This window comes from Halictus rubicundus, chromosome 16 (genome assembly GCF_050948215.1).
Source record: "Halictus rubicundus isolate RS-2024b chromosome 16, iyHalRubi1_principal, whole genome shotgun sequence".
NCBI classification, from domain to species: Eukaryota; Metazoa; Arthropoda; class Insecta; order Hymenoptera; family Halictidae; genus Halictus; species Halictus rubicundus.
This window is the reverse complement of record NC_135164.1, coordinates 954,291-977,730: the sequence shown is the minus strand read 5'-3', so window position 1 is coordinate 977,730 and position 23,440 is coordinate 954,291. Positions and strand designations below refer to the sequence as shown.

Below are 23,440 nucleotides of genomic sequence, written 5' to 3'. Positions count from 1 at the left end.
TATACATTCGCATATGTCATAAATACAAAAAACTTCACAGCCTAATTATAAGAAATACTTTTACAGTTTAGTTTTGTGGTATTGTTTAATTACATATTACATATTAATTACATATTACGTATTACTTTAAGATGCTTAAGGGGCCGGCATGGTTTAAAATCCATATACGTATGCAAGGGTCAAAATCTAGACAAACTGCCGCTTCAGTATCGCAATGAGCAGTTTAGAAGTGGTCAATTGTGTTTCCTAAAGGTCCAATCTACGTCTGTATAGAACCCAAATTGCGAATTTCTACCTCATCGTGGAGTAATTTGTAATATTCGGCAGAAAATTCGAATTCTGAAGCAAGTATGACCTGGTATTACAATATTCTTTCCTTTTCAGGATTTTATTTAACCCGGCACTGCGTTATCGCGTACCGAATTACACGTTTAACTGAAGTTTTTGAAAAAATCTCAAAAATTCTATGAAAACGTATGAATTGGTAACTAAAAACTCTGAATTCGACTGTATTCGAAGGAAGTTCGATTCTCTCTGATTTCGAATTTTGGCGTTGAGGTTCGCGTGCCCTGGGTGACTACCCCCTCCTGCTCGACTCCTCAGTCGTTTTTCGGTCGTGAATTGTTATTAGGTCGCGCTTTGAACTCAAGTAACCCCGTTCTGTATTGAAAATTGTGTTTTTCACTTATTCCACCTGTAACCAGCGAGGTCGTTTGATCTATTTTCGTTGTCAGAGTTTACCCTTGCCGTTATATTGGTGAAGGGTAGAGTGTCCTATTTCTTATGTTGTCAGTTTATACTATCCCATATCATTTAAATAAATATCTATCTAACTTTAAAATTTGAAATTAGAACTTTGTCGGAGGTTCAGAATCTTACTCGCCCGCTTTCTGGAGACGACGTCAATTGGCACGGTTGTATACCTGTAAGAGGCCTTTGATCCGGTTCTCGCCGTTTTCTATATATTCAAATTCATGTAAATTTTAACTACCGTCTAAACTATTCGTCTTATATCGAAACTCTAGAGGAAAGTTAGGCGTTAAAAAAGCTTGGTTTTCTAATCATATGGTAGTTTTTAATCTCCCCCCCACCAAAAAAGTATCTTTTTGCCAAAATAATTTTGAGGTTTGTCCCGCGTCCCGTCGCTAAATTATTTGATTTTACGCGAAACTCCAGAGAAGACTTATGTATAAAAAGGCTTAAGCTTTGTAGCTATGTGCAAATTTTTTGCCCCCCCCACCCCCCGGAAAAATATCTTTTAATCTGGGCGTTTTTAAAACTTGAAATCCGTCCCGTCTTGTTTGTCGTCCCCAAAAAGCGTCGGGTTTACACTTTAGATCTATAAAAGAACCCCTAGTCGCGAGTATTAATTAAAAATGTTAATTGCCACGTACGTTTGTCTTTGACGGCCATCTTGTCGCTGGCGTAAAGCAATACGCCGCTAGCGAAGTGGCCCCTGCTATATACTAGCCCTACTTACTCATAGTTTGTATTCTTACAGGACTCTATGTAATCGCGTGCTCGTTTCGCGGCAGGAATCTATCTTTTCGTCGGTAACTGCGCCTTGCCGCTGCAACCGTTGCAGCAAGCACTACGCCGCTGGACCTTAGTCGCTCGTACCGAAGATATCCCGGTGATGCAGCCTTGCTCGTGGGTGGTTCCCCGGGGGGGGGGGGGGGAGACTCCCGGATGCAGATTGTTGTACCGGGTGTCCTAAATTTCCTCAGAGAGTTGTGGGGGTAGGTCCTGGTGTCATCCTAGCCTGGTCCCGCGTAGTCCGCTTCTTCACAGGCATTGGTTGTCCTTGGCTTCCCTCCATTGTTCTCCAGGTGCACCGGCTCCGGTGTCGTCCTCTGTTCCGAGACTCCCCCCCTTTGCTCCTTGCCCAGAGTTAGCTGCAACACCGTGAGAAAATAACTTCAGTACATTTTAAATACTATATCGCTTATTATAGTCATACAGTAAAATTATTGTAAACCTAACTACATAACTTATAGATCTGCCATCCTGTCGGCGTCGGCTGATTCTAAGTCGTCCTCGACATCCATCGTGATAGGGTTGTCGATCTGGTCCTTCTCTCGTTTTCTCTCCTCCTCTTCTTTCTGCTTCAGTATGTTTCTGCAGTATGCTGCGAATGTCCTCCAGGTGTTTTCATCTTCCAGGATACCCTCCATTATTTTCTCGATGGAGAGGTTGTCCGGTGTGCTCTTCAGTGCTTCAAGTAGAGGCCTCCTCTCGTCCTCCCATTTCTGGCATGTTACCAGCGTGTGCTCCGGGGTGTCCGCTACTCCCTGGTGGTACCAACATTCGTTCGTGACCGCTTTTCCGATTCTGTATCTGAAACTATTAAAAACTCCGTGGCCCGTTAGGGCCTGTGTCATGTAAATGTTTAAATCTCCGTGTTTTCTATTCATCCAAATTTCTATATTAGGGACTAGTCTATGGGTCCATCTACCCACGGGTGCCGTATCCCATTCCTCCTGCCACCTCAGGGTCGTCCTCTCCCTTGCCCTTTTTCTGATTAACTTCTTGATACGATTTCTTAAAATCTCAGGTGGCTCATCGGTCTCTTCTCTTATCTCCTCGCTCAAGTTGGGCGGAAAGGGAGCTCTCCTTTCGTTGATTCCTACGGTGTTATCTAGATCGTTTTGTAGGAGCTCGTTCATTTCCTTCTCTTCGTCAAAAATTTCTCTCCTCTCTATGACCTTGAGGTCCCAAGGTACGACCCCGGAAAGCACCGAGAGGGTTTCCAGGGGTACGGACCTGTATGATGAGATCACCCTAGTCAGTCCTATTTTTTGAGTCCTTCTTAACATTCTTTTGTTTGCTATTCTCTCCGCCGCTTCTGCCCATATTGGGGCTCCATATAAGACTATGGATTCCATTGTCATATAATATAATTTACGTCCCGATTGCTTAGTCCTCATAGAGTTTGTCATTAACCTACTGAGAGCCGCCATTGTCCTGATGGCCTTGTTCGTGGAGTTTTCGATGTGTTTCCTAAAACTTTTGTTCGATTCGAAGGTAATTCCTAAGTATTTCAACTCAGCTTTCGGTCTTATTTCGGTTTCTCCTATTTTAAAGGTAAGTTCCTCCTCCACCCTTTTACAGTTCAATAGCATTATTTCCGTTTTTCTCTCTGCGAGTGACAGCCCAGCAGTCTCCATCCATCTTCTCGCGTCTTCTGCCATCTGTTCGGCTCTGATTTTAAGTCTATTTTCCGTGGAGGCCTGCGTGAGGATCGCGATGTCGTCGGCAAATGCAATCTTTTTCGACATCGGGGGAGTCGCTCTGTTTAGTAGACCGTCGTATACCGCATTCCATAGGAAAGGGCCTAAGACAGATCCTTGCGGTACTCCCATCTTCATGTTCAGATCTATCGGTTCCTCTTGAGCCTCATATTCGACAGATCTACCCCTGAAATAATCTTTGGTTATACGGACAAGATAGTCGGAGATTTTCCTGCCTTTAAGCTCCTTATGGATAGCCGTCCAACTCAGCGTGTTAAACGCGTTCTTAACGTCCAGGGCGATCATTGCCGCAAATCTGTTCTTGTTGGATGCCTCGATTGCAGCCTTTCTTACTTCCTCCATTGCATGTACTGTTGAGGCCCCCTTTACAAATCCAAATTGGTTTTTATTGAACGGCTTGGGTCCGATCTCGCCGAGTAGCCTCTCCCGGATAACGTACTCCAGAAGTTTTGCTGCTGCATCTAAAATACAAATTGGTCTGTATGCCGCAGGGGAGGAGGGGTCCTTACCTTCTTTTCTGAGTAGTATTGTACGGGCCTTCTTCCATCTTTGCGGGATAATTCCTCTTGTCAAAATACCATTAAATAGTGCAGCGAACCTGTTAGGTCTAAATTCGATCTCTTCATTCTCTTCATTATTCGGTCTGAATTCCACCATCGTCTTTACAATCTCAGGTTGCATGCCATCGTTCCCCGGTGCCTTTCCGGGTTTGAGCTTTTTGGCGGCCTCTAAAACTTCTTCGTTGGTTACCTCTGGCATTTGCCACTCTCTATTTCCTACAGGTAGTTCTTCGTTTGGTTCAGCTTCTTCTTCTCTCTGTATTTGCTGTTCAGGTCCTTTATCCTCTTGTGGGAATAGGCCCTTCATTACCTTTTCCGCAAAAACTGCGGAAAGTGATGCCGGGGTATTGTTGTTTTTTACCTGTCGCATTATTGCTTTATAAGGTTTTCCCCAAATGTCTTTATTAATAATCTCACAGAGCTCTTTCCATGTTTTCTCTTTAGATTTGCTGATGAGTCTCTGGAGGTTTCTCTTGGCTAATTTATAAAGGAAAGTCAGTGCCTCTCTCTCATCATTCCTGCCTTTCCTTCTTGCCTTTTGGGTGGCTCTTCTCAATTTCTGTGTTTTCGATCTTTCTTTTTTGATTTCGGGTGTCCACCAGGCGTTACCTTTATCCCTTACGCTCGTCAAGTCCGGCTTGTCTAGAGCTTCGTCGCATATTTTATACATTGCATTTAGGAATTTGTTTTCCTCGTCTTTATCGTATGAATTTCCTTCGTTAATTCCGTCCTCTCTTAGTGTGCGTTCCATCGTAATCCCCAGCCTGGTGATTCCTGCTCTGGTTATTTTCCATCGGTTCCTGGTTTTTAATTTTTCTTCTGTGGTCTTCAATTCTGTAAGTATATACTTATGGTCAGAAGCAGTTTCAAGGTTAAGAATTTTATTAGCTAATTGATATTCTTTCTGTTGCAGGTCCTGAGAGGTTGCCAAGAAATCCAAGTTAGAGGTGGAGCTTCCTCTTTCAAATGTGTGACCTCCTTCAGGTATACATGGAAAGATGTTACTACCGAGTAGTTCTTCGAGCAGTATGGTTCCTTTAGGGTTCTGCTCCCTTGATCCCCAGGCTGGGGATTTGGCATTAAAATCTCCTCCTACGATAATGCTATTGCCTCTTAAAGCTTCCTGGTCTAAAAATTGCATTAATTTTTTCACCTTGTATGCAAATAGGTCTTTTGATATATTAGGAGAGAAGTATGTGCTTACTATTGTGAGATTTTTTAGCCTTACCGCCGTATAGTCATCACCTGTATTATCACCATCTTCTAGTCTTTTTTTACCATTATTATTGGTGACCCAGATCGCGGTTGTCCCTCCTGCGGAATAAATCCAACTTCCAGGGTTGTACAGTGGTTCTGAAATAAGCACTATATCTGCACCCAGTTCAGCTGCTGCTTGGGTGAGGAGACAGTGAGCCAATCTGCAGAGGTTAAGATTAATCTGCAAAATTTTAAGAGTGAATTTTATTTCTGTGATGCACTTCTAGCTAGACGCTCCGTATATTTTTTGTACTGGGGGCAGTTTGGCGCCCCTGCTACATGTTCTGCTTGTGCTGCATGTATTCCCTCTCTGATGCATAGCACACAACTTCTCACCGCCTCGCAACCGTCTATTTGATGGCCCAATGCTCCACATCTTCTACAGAGTTCTAGCCCTTTGAAGTCCATCTAGCAATTATATGATAGGTGTCCAAATGCGTGGCATTTGAAACACCTAAGGATGTTTTGGGTTCTTTTTACTCTGCAATTGGTAAACCCAATCTTTAATTTATTCTCTTGACCGAGTTTTTCTAGTTCCTCGGAAGGAAGGGCCACAATCGCCGTTTTTGTTCCGCCGTATCCGGATCTAATCGTCTTTACTTCTACTTCCTCCCTCCTTCTTTGAAGTATTTTTGACAGTTCTTCCTGAAGTTCCTCCCTGTCAATAGTAGGATCCAGATCCTTTATTTCATAAATGACCTTTGGGGCCAGCCTCTTAATTTTGCACTCTTCTCCGAGTGTATCCTTCGCGAATTTCTCGAGAGCTCCTCCGTTAGTGCCTTTTTCCATCTCGATGACTATGTCACCGCCCCTGGATTTCCTGACCGTGTGGATGCCGTTCATATTATCTCCTGCGTTAGTCTTTAATTGCTTGAAGAGGTCCGCAAAAGTCCTGGTTTCCGATGTTTTTATGATGATTGCCTCTGATTTTGGTGGTGGAGGTATTCTATTCCTTATCTCCTTTTCCCTTGCTTTTTCTCTTTCATGTTCAGCCTTTTTTCTCTTCTCATTTTCAGCTGCTTCTTCCTTCTTCTTTTTATTCGCTGCCTTTTTATTTTCAATAACCTCCCAGCCGTCATCTTGGCTTCCTCTACTGTCTTTTCCTCTCGCGTAGTCCTCTGCTTCGCTATCCTCGTACATCATATTCATTTTCGTTCCTTTTGTTATTTGCTTTCTTTTTCCTTTATTATTTTCGCCTCCTACTGCTTCCCTATCTCTTTCCCTCACGTACGGAGAGCACTGCGTCCCCGGTGGTTGGGGCCCTATGCGTGCCCGAGGCTGAGGCAACCGTCACGACCGCCCGCCGCAGCTTCACCCGCATCTCATCGCGGATGGAGCTCAGTCCCGCCTCCAGGAGCGCCCGAATTTGCGCAAATCGCGCCCACCGCCGTGGTGTCCCCGCCGGTGTTGGGGGCAGAGATTTCCGGCCGGGAGGAGCGTTGCGCAGCCGCTTCATGGCCATCAGCTCCCCCCTGATGGCCACCAGCGTCTTACGGGTCTCCCTCAGCTCCCTCTCGAGGGCCGCGCACCTCTCCCGTAGCGCGGCATTGGCGGGGTCGGAGGGGACGGAGCCGGGCAGCGGGGTGTCCCCCCTGGATGCCCCTCAGCTCCAGCTCCCGCACAGACTCCACGATGATGCAGGAGGAGTCCTTGAAGGCCTTTTGATAGGTACCCTTCAGGTTCCCGCATCTGCCCGCCATATCCCCGATCTCGAGGCCATGCTCCGCGATCAGGGCGGACAACTCCCCCGGGAGAAGGCTTCGGATCTCCGGCCGGGGCTGATCCACGGGTCGTAGCCGTTTATCCACCGACGGGGTCGGTGAGGTCCTCCCCGGAGTCGGGGTCAGTGGGCATTTCGCGCCCGCGCCGCTTGAGGAGGGGGGAACAACTTGGTCAACTTCACTGAGGCTCTGTCCCCCTTCAGGTCGGCCTTATCACCTCCCGGCGTTACCTTCCTAGGCCGGAGCTTAGGTCGGTCAACTGTGGCCGGGCGTGGTTCCATCTTCGATGGTGCTGGCACCATCAATCTCTCCACGACCACTTCCGGGCGTGGTAACCCCTCCACAACCTCGTCAAGATTTGTCCGAGGCAAGTCCTTTGAAAAATCCATAGTTGTCATTAGCGGGCCTGGTTACTACGCCCCCATTTCTGGGGGCGCCTCACTCGATACCCTAAATACAGCACGCGGAAAGGGGTGTCCACCGGGGCAGAGCCGCTTGCCCCGATAAGCCTAGATACAACGGAAGGTCGGCAGGTGTCCCGAGGTTGTACAACGCTTAAGAGCTGGTGCATCCACCGCCCACCCCCGGCGCTTACTCCGGGAGTTTCCCATCGCCACGTTACGATAGCTTGGGATAGAGACTTTTTTATAGAGGTTTATCCTCCTCGCAGGCCGGCCGATTAAGGCAAACCCCCCGTTCCGGTAAAACATGACCACCGGTTTACGGTATGGGGCCCTGCGGCGACCTCCCCGGTCGTTCGCAGGACACATTGAAAGCCCGCGGTTTTCACCCCTCCGTGCGAGCCTTACCGGCATGGGAGGCCCTGCCAGGATCCGAAGATCCCGGCGGCATTGCCTCGCACATCATTGGGACTACTTCCCGCGGAATGCCCCTCGCTCCGTTAGCAACACACAGCTATGTGTGTTCCCAGGGTCCACCACAAGGAGGTGAAGCGAGAGGACTTTAGACCCGTGACATCCCTCATATAGAGAGAACGGCTCGACAGTGGGACAGATGGTCCCACTGTAGAGGCCACAGGTCCTCGGGCCCCTCCTCTAAGCATCCTTCAGTAGCATTTTCTTCAGTCTGTTGGCTAACTTGATTTTGGACTGGAATGTATTGGTACATTTTCTTTGGTCTCCCTCTATTTCCTGTATACACCTTACGAGGCCTACCACGTGTCCATTTTATTTTAATAGGTTGTAACGGTACACGCCTCGTTGCGGGAAGCGCTGTGAGGCGTGCGGGCCCTCCCCGGATTGGCTCAGCGACCAGGGTTCTTTGGAGAGGGGAAACGAGATGGTAAAATGAACAATGCTCGATTTACGGAAAAGAAAATGTTACTTTATTTCTTAATATTGGCGGAGGCCGGATTCCCCGTTGGTCCGGCGTCAGGGTCTCGCCGGGGGCCTGTCTCTGGTCCGGCCTGAGTAACGAAAACAAAACGAAATGACGTTCGTGAGCGTGGACACCCGGAAACACGCGGACCTATCCTACGCTTAAAACTAACTCTATTCTTAAACTAACGGTCTTACTTGCTATCGCGGAACTTAAGCCTATCTGGTACGCGGAGCGTCGGTATCTTCGGTCTCGTTACGGGTCGCGGTGGTCCGGAATATCGCGGTGTGAAACGCGGAATCTGTTTCGGTACGGTACACGGCGCGGTGCGCGGGGAGAGCCGAGCTCTCTGGCGTTGATACGACGTTCGGGCGCTCTCGGCGCGGCCCCGAACCTTCCCGACTCTCGTTGCGCGGTCGCCTCGGCGAGGTGTTCGTTACGGCCGCGGCCCAGCAGGTAGTAGTGAATGGACGATATTTTCCTGCGTCAGCTGGGCGCGGAGAGGAGGTGCGGGATTCGCGGAACGCCCCGTCTGTCGTCCCCGTGCAACCGCGGCTCGAGCACGTAGGCACAGACGTAGACCTAATGCCTACGACTCGAAACCGGCGAGGTCGCTCGTCTCCGGTAGTATACCGAGAGGCGAGCTCCACACGCTGCTGCGGTCGGTTGGAGACTGAACGTCTGGAGCGCGACGCGGAATCTCGGACGGGAGCGCCGGACGCGGGAACGGGTCCGAGTGGTGGGGATGACGGTCCGGAGTGTCGAAGCTACGGTGCTCTGAAAAGAGCAGGCCGTCGATCGACTGCCTCCCAGAACCTGATCGCGGTCTCGGTCTCGACGTATAAGACGTAAACCCACGTACGCTTCGGCCGATCCCAGCGCTTCGGCGTGTTCGCCCGATAGTAAACCGAGGCTAGCATGATTCCGCGCGGCTGCGAGAGGATCTGGGCTCGGGTGTTCGCCCGAGAGCCGCTCCAGACCAACTCCGCTCTCGGGTGGTTTCGTCGCGATCTTTATAGCCCGAGCGCGGACCTCGTGTGCTCGTTCGCGAGCCTTCGGCACACGTCGATTGGTCCGCGCCCGGGCCGGTTTCGCGGAGTGGCGCGCGGCTGGTCCTAGTCGGTGATTGGTGCGGGCCAAGGTACAAACTCGCTCGCAACGAGATACATACGTCTCGTTGCAAGGTGAATGAGGATCTGGCAGTATATCTTGGTTTTGCACAGCTTCATAATTTTGATTAGTTGTCATTTTGACACTTGACTCTGGCTCGTGTCGATCATCCATTTCAGCAGGTAAAATTATATCTTGAGACTCTCCCTCATTGCTATATTTATCGAGGAATCGGACATCCCTAGCAATGGTAACTCTTCTGTCTTGTGGTATCCAGACTCTATAGTCTTTCGTTTCGTCGGAATAGCCCACCAGCATGCCTTCCTTTCCTCTTGGTGCAAATTTATCCATATTTGGCGACTTGTCCAGAATATACGCCTTAATGCCGAAAGAATGTAGATATTTTAACTTGGCATTCCTACCAGTCCATAACTCGTATGGTATTTTTCCATTTAAAGACTTCGTAGGGCATCGGTTCCTGATGTCATTTGCCATTGCAACGGCTTCTGCCCAAAAAGATGATGGCGCTCTTGATTCCTGCTTATATTCTTTAAATGCTTTTAGGGCATCCTTCTTATTTGTCAGGAACCTTACTTCACACCACCTAGTAAACTCATCGGTAAAGGTAATGAAGTATTTTGCCTTACCTTGAGATTCCGTACGCATAGGCCCACAGATATCCATATGTACAATCTCCAAAAGCTGAACAGCTGATTCTTTCCGCTCACAAAATGGTAAAGCGGTTAGCTTCCCTCTGAGACAAACTTCACATTTACTTGGCATCGGCTTTGCTTCAAACTCGGTTATAGCACCTCTTCTGCTTAACTCGATGACATCTCTGTAATTTAAGTGACCTAATCTTCTGTGCCACAACTCTAAGGCTGAACACTGTTCATGAACCACACTATTAGCGTGTTCTGTTCCTTGTCGAATATAAAAGAGATCACCCTGAGGATCTGCAACAAGTCTTGTTTTCCCTTCCTGGTCTTTGATCAGAGCAATATTTTTCTTAAACACAACCTCATGACCCCTGTCAGTTATTTTTGCCACTGACATTAAGTTTGTATGCAATTCGGGTACATGCAGTACATCCTTTAACTTCGTTTGACGTCTATCGTTTGACACTGATGCAATAAATTCAACTTCGCCAGCCTGGGAAACACTTACAGAGGTATCGTTTGCTAAATTTACATTTTTAGGTTCTGTACGGTGTATGTGTGTGAACTTTGTCCTGTCCTTGCATAAGTGTGTGGTGCACCCACTATCAAGACACCATTTACTGATTGACACTTTATCGCTTGCTTGTAGCGCAAGGAAATTTTCAGAAAATACACTTGCAAAGTAAGTGTTAGCCTGACTATCTCAGTGTTTCTTATCGTTACCTCTATGCCAACATCGAGAACTTTTGTGCCCCAATTTATTACAAATATGACATCGCACTTGGAACCTGTCATTTGAAAACTGTTTCCCTTCGCTCTTCGATTCAGTCCACTTCTTGACGAAAGGCTTCTTCTTTTGCTTTGCCATGAAGGCCTCTGTGGTACTTTCTCCGTCACCTTTTTGTGATCTAGCCTCGTATTCCTCTAATATTTTTATTTTCAATTGATCTGGATCAGGCAGCTCATCTCTACTCTCTATGGCACATCGGAAGTTTTCAAACGTACTAGGTGTAATAAATAAAACACTCGCCAGCTCGTAGCCGAAAAAAGATAACTTTATTTGTCTCCCGATCTCTCGCTCAGGGCGTACATGCATCGACTGCCGCACGCCGCGTGTTTTATGTCCTCCACCGCCGTATTGCAACAATCGACGATCGGCCCACTTCGTCACATATACTACATTCCCTTTCCTCCTTAATATTTTTTTTCATCTTATAAACTAAATACAAATAAACGATAACACGCACACCATAACATAATACATTGCTCTTAAAATCTACTTAATCCTATGAACCCTATATTCGCCGTACCGTTCTGTTTTCTTTGTCGTTTTCGCGTCCCCTCGCTACGTTTGTCTCCATTCCTTCCTCAACCACGTCTCCAGCTATACCTTGAGCCTCCTCTACCTCCCTCTCTTCTTCATCGAAATCTATAATCTTTCTCACCTCCGTTTCTTTTGTACTCTTTTCCTTCTTTTGATTTTACTGTCACTGTATTTCCTTTTCGCTCCACAACCGTGAATTCGTCTGTCCCGAAATTCGTACTTAGCTTATGTCTCTTTGGTTCTTTCACTAATACTCTATCTCCCTGTGTTACCCTATTCTCTTTGGCATGATGCACCTTATCGTAATAATCTTTCCCTATCTGCTTTTTCCACGCGTCCCGCTCTCTTACTTCTTCCTCCACGAATTTACTCCTACCTATCTCCGGGAATTTCGTCCTTATTTTCCTGCTAAACATTAGCTCCGCTGGCGAAACCCCTGTTACGGTATGTGGCGTCGACCGATACATTAATAAAAATCTTAGCAACTCTTCGCGCCAGTTCTTTTTCTCCGCGTGTGCTATCCTCAATCTTTTTAATATGCTCCTGTTTTGCCTCTCTACTTCGCCATTTGCCTGAGGCCAATACGGGGCTGTATGTGAAATTTTAATGCCATTATCGCTTAACCACCTTCGCAATTCTGTGTCCGTAAATTGGCGTCCATTGTCGCATACTATTATTTTTGGGAAACCGAACCGTGCGAACATCTCAAACAAGCTCTTTTTGATAATAATTGCGCTCGTATTTGTTAAAATTACAATCTCGAAATATCGGCACCCCCTACATGATTTCACTGTTTTTTCCGCATCTTTATCCTCCCACCACACTTTACTCCTCAACCTATGTTTCATCGCTACGATACCGGGATGACCCTCATGCGCTAAATCTAGCGTTCTCTTTTTTAAAGATTCCGGAATCACTATTCGCGTACCTCTTAAAACAATATTATCCTTAACGCATAATTCGCTTCTTAATATTCTAAATCGCGAGTTTCTTAAAGGCTCCCAGTCACCTGTTTCGAGTGCTCTTCTCACCTCGGTTAACACTTTATCTTTCCCAGCTTCAATGTTTATTTCTTTTGTCGTCATCGCGCATGGCGTTGTTTCTCCTACTAACCACGCGATACAAAGGCTTGATAACGCGTTCGCAATATTTGTCTTCCCTTTTTCGTAGACTACCTTATATTTAAACGATTGTAACCGTAGAACCCATCGTTCGATTCTTGCGTTTGGTTTTGATTTCGGCGCAAATATACATTCTAACGCTTTGTGATCTGTCACCAGTTCAAATTCTATACCATACAGCCAATTATAGAATCGCTCGCACGCATATACCAACGCTAACGCTTCTTTTTCTGTTTGTGAATATCGTCTTTCGCAGTCCGACAAACTCCTGCTCGTATAACTTATCACTCGCCACTGTTGCTTATCATCTAGTTGTGTTAATACACATCCTAAACCTATCGGGCTTGCATCCGCTATTACTCGCGTTCTTGCGTAAATGTTAAAAATTCCGAGCATTCCAGCATTTGCAAGCTTCGCTTTTAACAATTTAAACGCATTTTCTTGCTCTTTTCCCCATGTAAAAATGACATTTTACCTTGTTAACCGCCTTAGCGGTTCGCTTATCGTAGCCAAATCCGAAATAAAAGCTACGCAAAAATTTACGAGCCCCAAGAAGCTACGTACTTCTTCCCCTGTTTTCGGCGCGCGAAACTTATTTACGGCCTCTACTTTCGATTCCAACGGTTTATACCCTTTCCCGGAAATTCGGAATCCTAAATACACAATCTCGTTTCTCCTCAAAACGCATTTTTCCTTGTTCAAAGTTAATCCTTTTTGCGACAACGTCTCAAAGACCCGCGTTTATCTTTCATCGTGCTCTTCTTTCGTTCTTCCGCACACGATAATATCGTCTATAAAATTCATCACCCATTCACAGCCTACCAATATCATCCGCATTATCCTTTGAAACATTTCCGGCGCGCAATTTATACCGAACATTAACCTTTTATAGCGAAAAAGTCCCGCCTCTGTTACAAAGGTCGTGATATCTCTGCATTCCTCATGTAGTTCAATTTGATGATACGCGGATTTTACATCTAACGTGCTGAACCATTCGCATCCTCGTACGATATCCAAAATTTCCTCCATCACCGGCAGAGGATACCTCTCCCGCGAAATTGCTTCGTTCGCTCGGCGCATGTCGACACATAACCTAACATCGCCATTTTTCTCTCTTAGGGTCTCTTCATACTTGCCGGAGGCGAACGTTAGTATGGATACTACCACGATTTTCTAATACAGACGCACCGGAACCATATAAAGCAACCTGAGAAGGCGCTCGAGATGCTCGCAACAAAAGCTAAGACCCGCACACAGCGGGGGTTCGCTACCTAACTCCCGAACAGTTTACTCCCCTCTACACCCCGGGGATGCCTATGCATCCGCTGAGAGCTGGGCAAGCCGTTGGGCATCCGTTTTCGGCCGCCTGGCACAGGTCGCCTGGAACCGGCGGCCGCCACCTGGCACAGGCCGCGTGGCATCGGCCGCCGATGCCACGACAGCATCACCACACAATCCATGTTCGAAGTAGAGAAAAGAATATTGTTCATCTAAGTTGTAATGTTAAGAAGTAATGGTTCAAACTATAATCTAATTTAACGATGGAACGATGAAAATCAGCTTCACAAATCAATTTTAGCATTGTTAAATTATATCTTATATCTTATAAGTGATTATAAGCCAAAACTCCGGAGAACAAATTTAAAATGATTAGAATTCATTGGTTGCAAGGTGTGTACGAAAGGTGGTGGGAATAGTGGAAAATTGGAAAAGTGGAAGTATACGTACAACATTTGGTTCGCAAGCATCTACGGTTATAAATCTGAGTACGTTAACGGTGAACAAGGTTCAGCATATGCTGCTTTTAGCTGGCTTAAAAATTACGAAAGTGGTAGGTACATTCGGAAGGATTTTTGATTTATGACGTCAATGGTCGGTACGTCGTCAATGGGAATTGTTATACCTGGCCTTGGTCGCACGCTTGTCGCGTCGTTCGTAAGGTCTTACGACGCAATAAAAACCAAAAAAAAACCATTTTAATTTCGCCATTTTTTAAGTGCCACCATTTTTGGGGGTCTATCGTTAGGTCCGCCAATGCCCATATCAGCCGCGCCCGTAGTCCTAGTGTTTTGGCTTCGACGTCACACGCTACATAGTATATGTGACCGCTGTAGCCAATATCTCGACTATAGCCGAAAGTACGTGTGAAACGAGGCCTGTCCCTTGCACTCTGATCCAATCGGCCGCGCATTCGTACCTATGCTCTGACCAACGAGACCGAGGCAGTGAAGCACCCAGCGTGCGTCCTTTGCTAATCGTCTTGCAAGGGTAACTTCAACTCTGTCGCACTCGAGCGCCTATGTTTACGTCTACTGTCTCGTCTCATTGGACAAGATATAGATACGCCATCGCATTCCTGCCAGGGTACCTTCCATCTAATCATTTTTAGGTCATTATGGACAAGAATTCAGAAGTTTCCATGTACATTTTTTCGTGTCGTAAGACAAAACGATGCACTTTTTATGTGGAATTAATTCTTCTTATTCTACAAGTTACCATGTGATTGAGTCATTACACACGATATCGGACACTTTTGGGTGTATTGTTTCGGATTTCTTCCAGTTTCACTTGGACCACAACACATTTCAATGTCATCAAAAGTCGAGACATAGTCCCCCAAAAATGATCGAATTCACAAGGCATGATCCCCTTCCTAACGTGAATATTTCCTATAAAAAAAAAACAACTATTCTCGTTTTTACAATATATGTATAATTTACGTTAATATATAAGGATGTGTGATGCTGTTTCACGAAGAGGTAGGAACGATTCCTATTTCCATAATGTTCTAGAGGAGAGATAACGATAGTTTACCTACGGACCTGTAGAGCCCCGAGAAACCTTTTTTTTGTGTCACGCACAGCAGGGAACTGTCAACGCGGTCTCGAAAGGCCATGTGGTAATGATCAGCCGCTTGTTCTGCCGCCGGACGACGGCGGTCTCTGGGCATAGTCCAATGGCCGGAACGAAGGCGCTCGAGCTTCGACAGAAAATCGGTAACATGGCATTTGGACCTATAGTCCGTACGTAAAACCCTCCGGTTCCGGCAAGTATGAAGAGACCCTTATTGGGACTACCGGCGAAACCCATTCCGTCGGACCTTCGATCGTCTCGATAATGTCTAGATCTAATAACTCTTTTAGCTGTTTATTAATTTGATCTCGTAATTTAAACGGTAATCTTCGCACCGCCTGTGCGACTGGTGGATACGACCTATCAATAGGTAACAATAATTTGAAGTCTTTCAATTTTCCAATCCCACGAAAAATATCCATATGTTCCCCCTTCCGATTTACCTCGTTTACTCGTAACCCTATTCTTAAAATTCCCAGCTCCTTGGCCGTTTTATAACCTAAACTCGATCGCCCTTTACCCTTTAATACTACAAAACTGGCTCGCACTTTTTTACCCTCGACGTCTACATTACACCAAAATTGTCCCAATAGTTCGAGCGCGGTGTCATGTCCGTACGGATATATATTTTTCCCTACATATTTACTAGTTTCGCACACAATTCTTCGGTCTTTACACCATTCCCACGTTTTTTCATCGGTCACGTTACACTGTGCCTCTGAATCTATTAACATATTTAATAGAATACCGCCTATTTTAAGGTCCATACTTTGTCCATCTTGCACTGCACTGATCCGGCAATCCGTTTTCAAACCGAAAGCATACCTTGGTTGTCCCACACCGGCCTCTTCATCCAGCTCCCTGACCCTCACTCTAGCATGTGGTTGTTCCCGTCTTCCTCCGTTATTCGGTGTCGTCATCGACTTGCACACTGCCGCAAAATAACCCCTTTTTCCGCATTTGGTGCACGTTTTCAGTTTCGCCGGGCACTTTTCATCTTTGTATGAATGTCCTGTGTAACCACACCGAAAACACTGACTGTCTTTTTTCTTTTCCGTCACTCTCCCATATCTCTTTTCCTTGTTCACGCTGTGCGTCGCTGCAATTGTTTGTCTTTCGATGTGTTTTGTTTGTAGCTCGATCGCCTCGATTGTTCTAGCAACATCCATGACGTCGCTCAACTTGAAATCCCCCTTTTCCAATAAGCGTCGCCGAATTTCACTCGAAGTACATTTTTCTACGACTTGCCTACAAATTTCCATTTCTTCCGCTGGAAATTCACAGCTCCTCGCCTGTTGTCTTAATCTTGTGACGTATTGGTTCATTGTCTCACCTTCCCTTTGTTTTAGCTGGCGAAACACGTGCCTCTCATACGCCATATTTAATTTTGGCTTGAAATGCGTCGTTAGCGCGTTCGCTGCTTTTTCGTACGCGTTTTCTCCTTCCTGAACGGTATCCGCGTCCGGTAATGTATAAAACACATCTTGCAATTCCAGTCCACCGTAGTGCAATAACATCGCTTTTTTCCTATTAACATCCGTGACGTTTTTACTTGCTACAAACAGTTCAAAAGCTTTAAGCCACCGCTTCCATGCTGCATATATGTTTCCGTTGTCTTCGTTTGGGTTAAACGTCGGTAAACTTTCTCCACTCATTGTGCACTTCCACTTTAATCCTCGTCGCCAAATGTAATAAATAAAACGCTCACCAGCTCGTAGCCGAAAAAAGATAACTTTATTTGTCTCCCGATCTCTCGCTCAGGGCGTACATGGATCGACTGCCGCACGCCGCGTGTTCTATGTCCTCCACCGCCGTATTGCAACAATCGACGATCGGCCCGCTTCGTCACATATACTACACTAGGCAAACTATATAATAACAGAGAGGAATATAATAATAAGGTGGCAAGCATATCTCTGTGTATAGTTACAGACGTGGATTTCAGTTTATCTACCGCATCAAAAAATTTCATGATATAGTCTCGTACATTACCACTTTCACTTAACTTCTGCAATGTGAGTTGCTTCAGCAGTGTGGCCTTCCGGGCCGGTCCCTTTGATGCATAAACGGCCTCTAACTTTTCCCATAAATCATGTGACGTCTCACATCCTCGTGCATTGTGCAGTTCCAATGGGCTTATCGATCAAATCAAATCAGATTTTGCTTTTTGACCTGCCTGTGTCCACGCTGCTTGATCCGCTGCGGTTTCCGATTTAGGCAAAGTTCCACTAACATACATCCACCCATCGTTTTTTATCAGGAGTGTAATTCAGTTCAATTCTGGTCGAGTTGACTAATCCCGCCATTTTTCGTCCTTATACACGCCACGTGGTGATCTAACCTCAAAATCACTCGCACAGCTCCCGAAAACGGATTTCGATTAACCGATTTTAATTATTTACGTAATTTATGTTTACCCGACACGTTATCTGGGCCCATAACCTGTTAGGATTATTTGGACGTGGATCTTCGATAGACTTTATCACACTTTATTCAAAGTATAAAATTACATGCTTCCGCGTGTAGAGTAGAATACAGAAAAGAAACACGAGGGTAACAGAATCACCGCAAAAACAAAGAACGATCAGTCCGATAGATCACGCAGTCTTACACAGATGTAGCGAATACAAAATAAATTGTAGGTTTAAGGGTCCCGCGGATAAAATGCGGAACCAAGATGCAGCCTACTCTGCACAGAACCACTGGGAGACTTTCTATCGATAATGATTAACACGTGTATGTAACGAAACAACTTTATTCGACTCCTCTTCGAGAGCGTTGGATCGAGACGTCTGTCTCGATCGAGAGTCAGGCAGCGAGAGATCACATAGGCGGTGTAGCGTGGCCAGTTGACCACGCGAACATAGCTAGATATATATATAGCATCGATTAATGGCGCGGAGAGGCAAATTTAAATATAAGATATAATCGCGTATTTCATACATACGTATTTTATTTGTTTAGAGTAGGTAAAGAAAGACCGGGAGAGTTCCATAGAGATCCTTGACGAAATTCGAGCCGGCGAGACTAATTGCGGAATTTAGAGGAAGTCACGCAGCCTCTTAGAGTAGCTTCTCCAATTCTACATAAATTAGGGATAGTCGAAGTCCGGAATCAGTTAAGGACAAGAGGTCATAAATTCTGAGTCAAGGACCTCTTGGAACTCCCTCGGACCTCTCTCTTGTTCGGTCCCACATGGCCCCACGTCCCTTGTTTTGGCGGGGCTTCACCCTCATGCGTACCCCACTACCGTGCGTGCGCTATTAAGATCCATCCACTACCAATCACCATCAAGCAGCAACCGGAAGACGAGTGATCCGACGAATCAACGCCTAGCCAGAAGATCCCAATTTTCCTATTGGCTAAGGAAGCGAGACGAGAAGGAAGAAGCTAGAAAAAGGATTCGAAGCTCCAGGATGAGACAGAATTCATTCTTCTATCTCTAATCCTAACGGAGCTATTTAGGTGGCCTGTTTGTCGTGAACCACCCGGTATATATCTAGCTATGTTTGTGTGGTCAACTGGCCACGCTACAGCGGTTCTCACGCCTGCATTGCCCGAGGTTGGCAGTGCCAACCTCGTCGGAGCATATTCTCTAGGCGCGTCCCTAGGGGAATGGCGCGGCAGCGTCAATATCCCTACACACTCCCCCCCCCCCCCAGTGTATACGACATTTAAATTAACCGCTGTTTTAACACGGACAAGTGTTACGCATACTGCATGCACTTACAATTTTCTTTTTTTTTTAAATCCTACACGCTTCGGCAGCGAACGTAACGCGCTTTTTATTTGTATACGTGCGGATTGTGCTGCTTCCCGTAACGACTGCAGAGTCGCCGGCAGCTTCTAAGTTCGATTCGCGAACTGCGTACGCGGGTTTTACATTTTCAACAGATACCGAACGCGGTTTACAATTGACCTCGATTTCGATAACTCTGTCGTTGACGCGTTTTAAGACTTTATGCGGTCCGGTGTATGGACGTTCAAGCGATTTCTTGAGAGTGCCTGCGCGAAGGAACACGTGCGAACATGTTGACAAATCTTTAAATATAAACGCGCGCTTTTTATGTCGCTGTCCCACAAGGACAGGTTTCACTTGTCGCATGTGATCGCGAAACTCTTCGACGAATATTTGCGGGTCGGACGGACCGTCGTCGGGAAGAACAAACTCTCCCGGAATACGCAACGTCGTGCCATACAGGTATTCGGCAGGTGAGGACCCGGTGTCCATCACGTTGTTTCACAATCCTAATATCACGGTAGACAGGACTCGTGACCATTTCGTGTTCGCGTGACACATTATCGCGGTTTTCAGGCAGCGGTGCCATCGTTCGATCATGCCGTTAGAGGCGGGATGGAACGCGGTAGTACGTATGCGGTGACAACCGGATAGTTGCAATAACGCTGTGAACAATTTTGATTCGAACTGACTACCTTGGTCAGTCGTTCACGTTTCTGGCGCGCCGTATCGCGAGATCCAGTGATCTACAAAAGCTCTACACACGGTGGTTGCTTCGATATCCGACAGCGGAATGGCTTCGGGCCATCGCGAGAAACGATCGATTATTGTAAGGCAATAGCCATTGCCGTCGGAAACCGGCAGCGGACCGACAATGTCCATATGGACGTGTTTAAAGCGGCTGTCGGGGGCTACGAATTCCGCAGGAGCCACGTGGTTATGCCGCGTTACTTTGGACTGTTGACAGTCCAAGCAGTCTTTGGACCACTTAATAATGTCGCGATGCATGTCCGGCCAGACGTAACGATTCCGAATTTCCCGATCTGTGATCTTAGCACAGGGGTGCGCAGGGTTGTGGAAAGTGTCGAAAATCTTTTTTCTAGCCGGCTGTGGAATGTACGGACGCAAGGTTTCGCCCGTGAGGTCGCACGCGATCGCAGTGTGGGAAGGTCCCCACCTTATCTGTCGCAGCGACAACGAGTGGTCAGCGGAGCGCAGTAGTTCCGTAAGCTCGTCGTCGCTCTCTTGCATTTTGGACAGTTCATCCAGAGAAATGTTCGCGGCGAGACGCAGCGAGTCAACTCGTGATAATGAATCGGCAACGACGTTTTCCGAGCCAGGAAGATGCTCAATGCGAATGGTGAATTGTGAGATATACGGCAACTGTCTGAGCTGTCGAGGAGCTGCCTTGTCGGCTTTCTGACGAAACGCGTATGTGAGAGGCTTGTGATCTGTCACAATGCTGAATTCAGGACCTTCTAAGAAGTGTCGGAAGTATTTTAGTGCCTCATAAGCGGCAGTTAACTCGCGATCGTACGCACTATAATTGCGTTGGGCAGGACTGAATTTCCTGGAGAGAAAGCCAAGGGCTTCCAGGAGTCTTCGAGCTTTTGCTCGAGTGACGCGCCGATGCCGAAATCGGAGGCGTCATTGCCGATACGCGTCACTGCGTTTGCCGCGGGATGAGAGAGCATGGTTGCGTTGGCGAGGTCACTTTTGACCCGAGCGAACGCTTCCTCAGATTTAGGAGTCCACACAATCTTGCGTTTGTCATTTTTCTTCGACTCGCCGAGGTATTCGTGCAGGGGAGCCTGCACGTCGGCAGCGTGTCGAATGCTACGTCGGTAGAAATTGGCCATGCCAAGGAACCCTACGAAGATCGGCAACGGTCCGAGGCCTTGGAAAATCTATTATGGCCTTGACTTTCTCGGGAATTGGGCTAGACCCGTGCTGGTCAATGACATAACCGAGGAATTCGAGAGATGACTTCCCGAACTCGCACTTTTGGGTGTTTAGCCGAAGACAATATTACTGCAAGCGTTGCAGGACTACGCGTAGGTGATCTTCATGTTCCTTTCGATTCGAGAAAGCAATGAGAATATCATCAATATACGCGAATACGAAGTCTAAATCCCCGAGGGCGCGGTAGATGTAACGCTGGAAGGTTTGTCCGGCATTACGAAGGCCGAAGGGCATTACCGTGTATTCGAAAAGCCCAAACGGGGTAATGACCGCCGTTTTCGGAATGTCAGACGGGGCGATCGGAATTTGTTGGTACGCCCGGTGAAGGTCGAGCTTCGTGAAATCCGATTTTCCGTGAAGGTTCACGGAGTAATCGTGAAGATGGGGGACTGGATATTTATCAGGAATCGTTACCGCGTTGAGACGGCGGTAATCGCCGCAGACGCGCCAGACCCCGTCCTTTTTCGGGACGAGATTAATAGGACTCGCCCAAGGACTGCTAGAAGGCCTGCAAATTCCCGAGCTGACGAGCTGTTTGAACTCTGCTTTCGCGGCGCGCAGTTTTTCCTGCGCTAGCCTCCGTGCGCGTTCCGCAATTGGCGGACCTTCGGTCACGATATGATGAAGGACGTCTTGTGGCGTACGGTCATTATTCTGTGACGGCCCGACGACGTTCGGAAACTCAGTTAAAATTCCGGCGAACGCGGAAGCTGGATCGACCGATTTAACATCGCGCACGGACGAAGGTTTTACAGTTCCGATGGCGGCAATCTTCGTCATGGGGTCGATCAGTTTGCGGAGGCGCAAGTCAACGAGCAGCCCGTAATGTTTTAGAAAATCGGCACCGATTATCGGGTACGGTACCGATGCGACGCAGAAATTCCACGGGAATGAACGGCGGAGGTTGAGATTCAAAGTCAAACGCTTCTCGCCGTACGTGTCAATCATTGTCTAAATTGCCGCGTAGAGTTTATAACCCGTTGGGCGACGCGAGCCTTTGGCAACCGGCAGCAAAGAGAGATCGGCTCCGGTGTCGATTAAGAACGTGAGACCGAGATCGCGGTCTCTTATGTGGAGACGATGAGATTCGGTACTAGACGGGCTCGCCTCCAAACAGCTAGTACTTTTCAGTTTTCCGTCTCCCAGGAGCACGGCTTGACACAACGACGCGCATCTTTCCCCAACTTCCTGTGAAACCAGCACGCGGTTTCCTTCGGCAGAGAGCGGTTTTCGCGCGATCGATTCCTACTCCGTGAAGGGGTTCGTCGGCGGGCGCAACTCTCGCGGGTGCGCGAAGTAGTTATGGATGCTAGTTGGCGCGTGAGGCGGTCGACCTTCTCTTCTAACGCACGTAGGGAGGCGTCTCCGGACGAGACGGCAGCTATCGCGGATGTGCCTGTTCCGAAGGCCTCAACGACCTTGTCGGCTAATTCGGCGAGCTTCCGTGGCTCGGAAACGTTCGCCATGGCCAGGACGGTACGGACATGCGACGGCAGCTGTTCGAGAAATACGGCACGAATTATTTCATCGCTGCAAGACCCGTCGTTCAGGTTGAGGAGGCGCGTCAATATCTGGGACGGTTTGCCCTCACTCAGAACTTCGCCCTTCAAGAGCTGTCGGAGCTTGCTCTCGGCAGACACAGCGTAGCTAGATATGATTCGTGCTTTGATTCGATCGTATAAATCCTCTGGAGGAGGCGACATGAATAGTATGTCCTTGACCGTAGTGACAACATCGTACTTCAACGCGACCACCACTACATCAGCCATTGTTTTTTGGTTGTTAATCCTTGCCGCGGACAAGGATGACTCGACTTGGGCGAACCAGAGTGCCGGGTCTTCTTTGAAGAAATTGGGCACTTTGGGTTGCCGGTATGAATCGACGCGACCCTGTAACAACGCATGAAGGAGTTCATCCTAGTGAGCTGCGCGGGGGTAGACATTTTGCGCGATTTTCGAACACTCGTGTGTTTGGACCGGCAGCGAATTATTCGTAACGCGCGCTCTGCGCAGACGTACGCAGTTTCGCAAGGGCACGGCGCGACGCGGTAAACACGAACTACCCGGCGTCGTAGTGGTCACGCGAGTCGACGGGGGGGTCGACACGGCATAAACACAACAACGCGAAGGTCGCGAAAGGGTCGAATCAGCAGGTATACGAAAATGGCTTCGTAGATTATTTTCGCCACGAGGTACCGCGCGGCGATCACGATCGTTTACAATAATGAGGCGAAATTTCGCATAATCAGAACGATACGTGTCGGCGCATGCATGGTTGGGCTCGTCGATAGACTGGCTGCAATGTGATGCTCGTCAAGGCGCCGGTGGTCGGTGGCTTCACGCAATTAGCGGAACTCCAGCGAGCTCGTCCTCTGTAGACGTCCAGGATAGCATCCGATGTGCAGTGTTCGACCTCGTGCAGCGAGCGGATTGCTCGCCGCCAGGAACCAGCAACGGCAGCGTGCAGCGAGCGGAGTGCTCGCCGCCAGGAACCAGCAACGGCAGCGTGCAGCGAGCGGACTGCTCGGCGCCAGGAACCAGCAACT

At 47.6% G+C, this 23,440-nt stretch overlaps 1 protein-coding gene across 1 annotated transcript in view; it reads right to left on the bottom strand.

Moving 5' to 3' along the window:
• Window positions 1-23,440, bottom strand: part of LOC143361999 (uncharacterized) — a 533,154-nt gene that overhangs the window by 213,852 nt on the left and 295,862 nt on the right. The window lies entirely within an intron of this gene.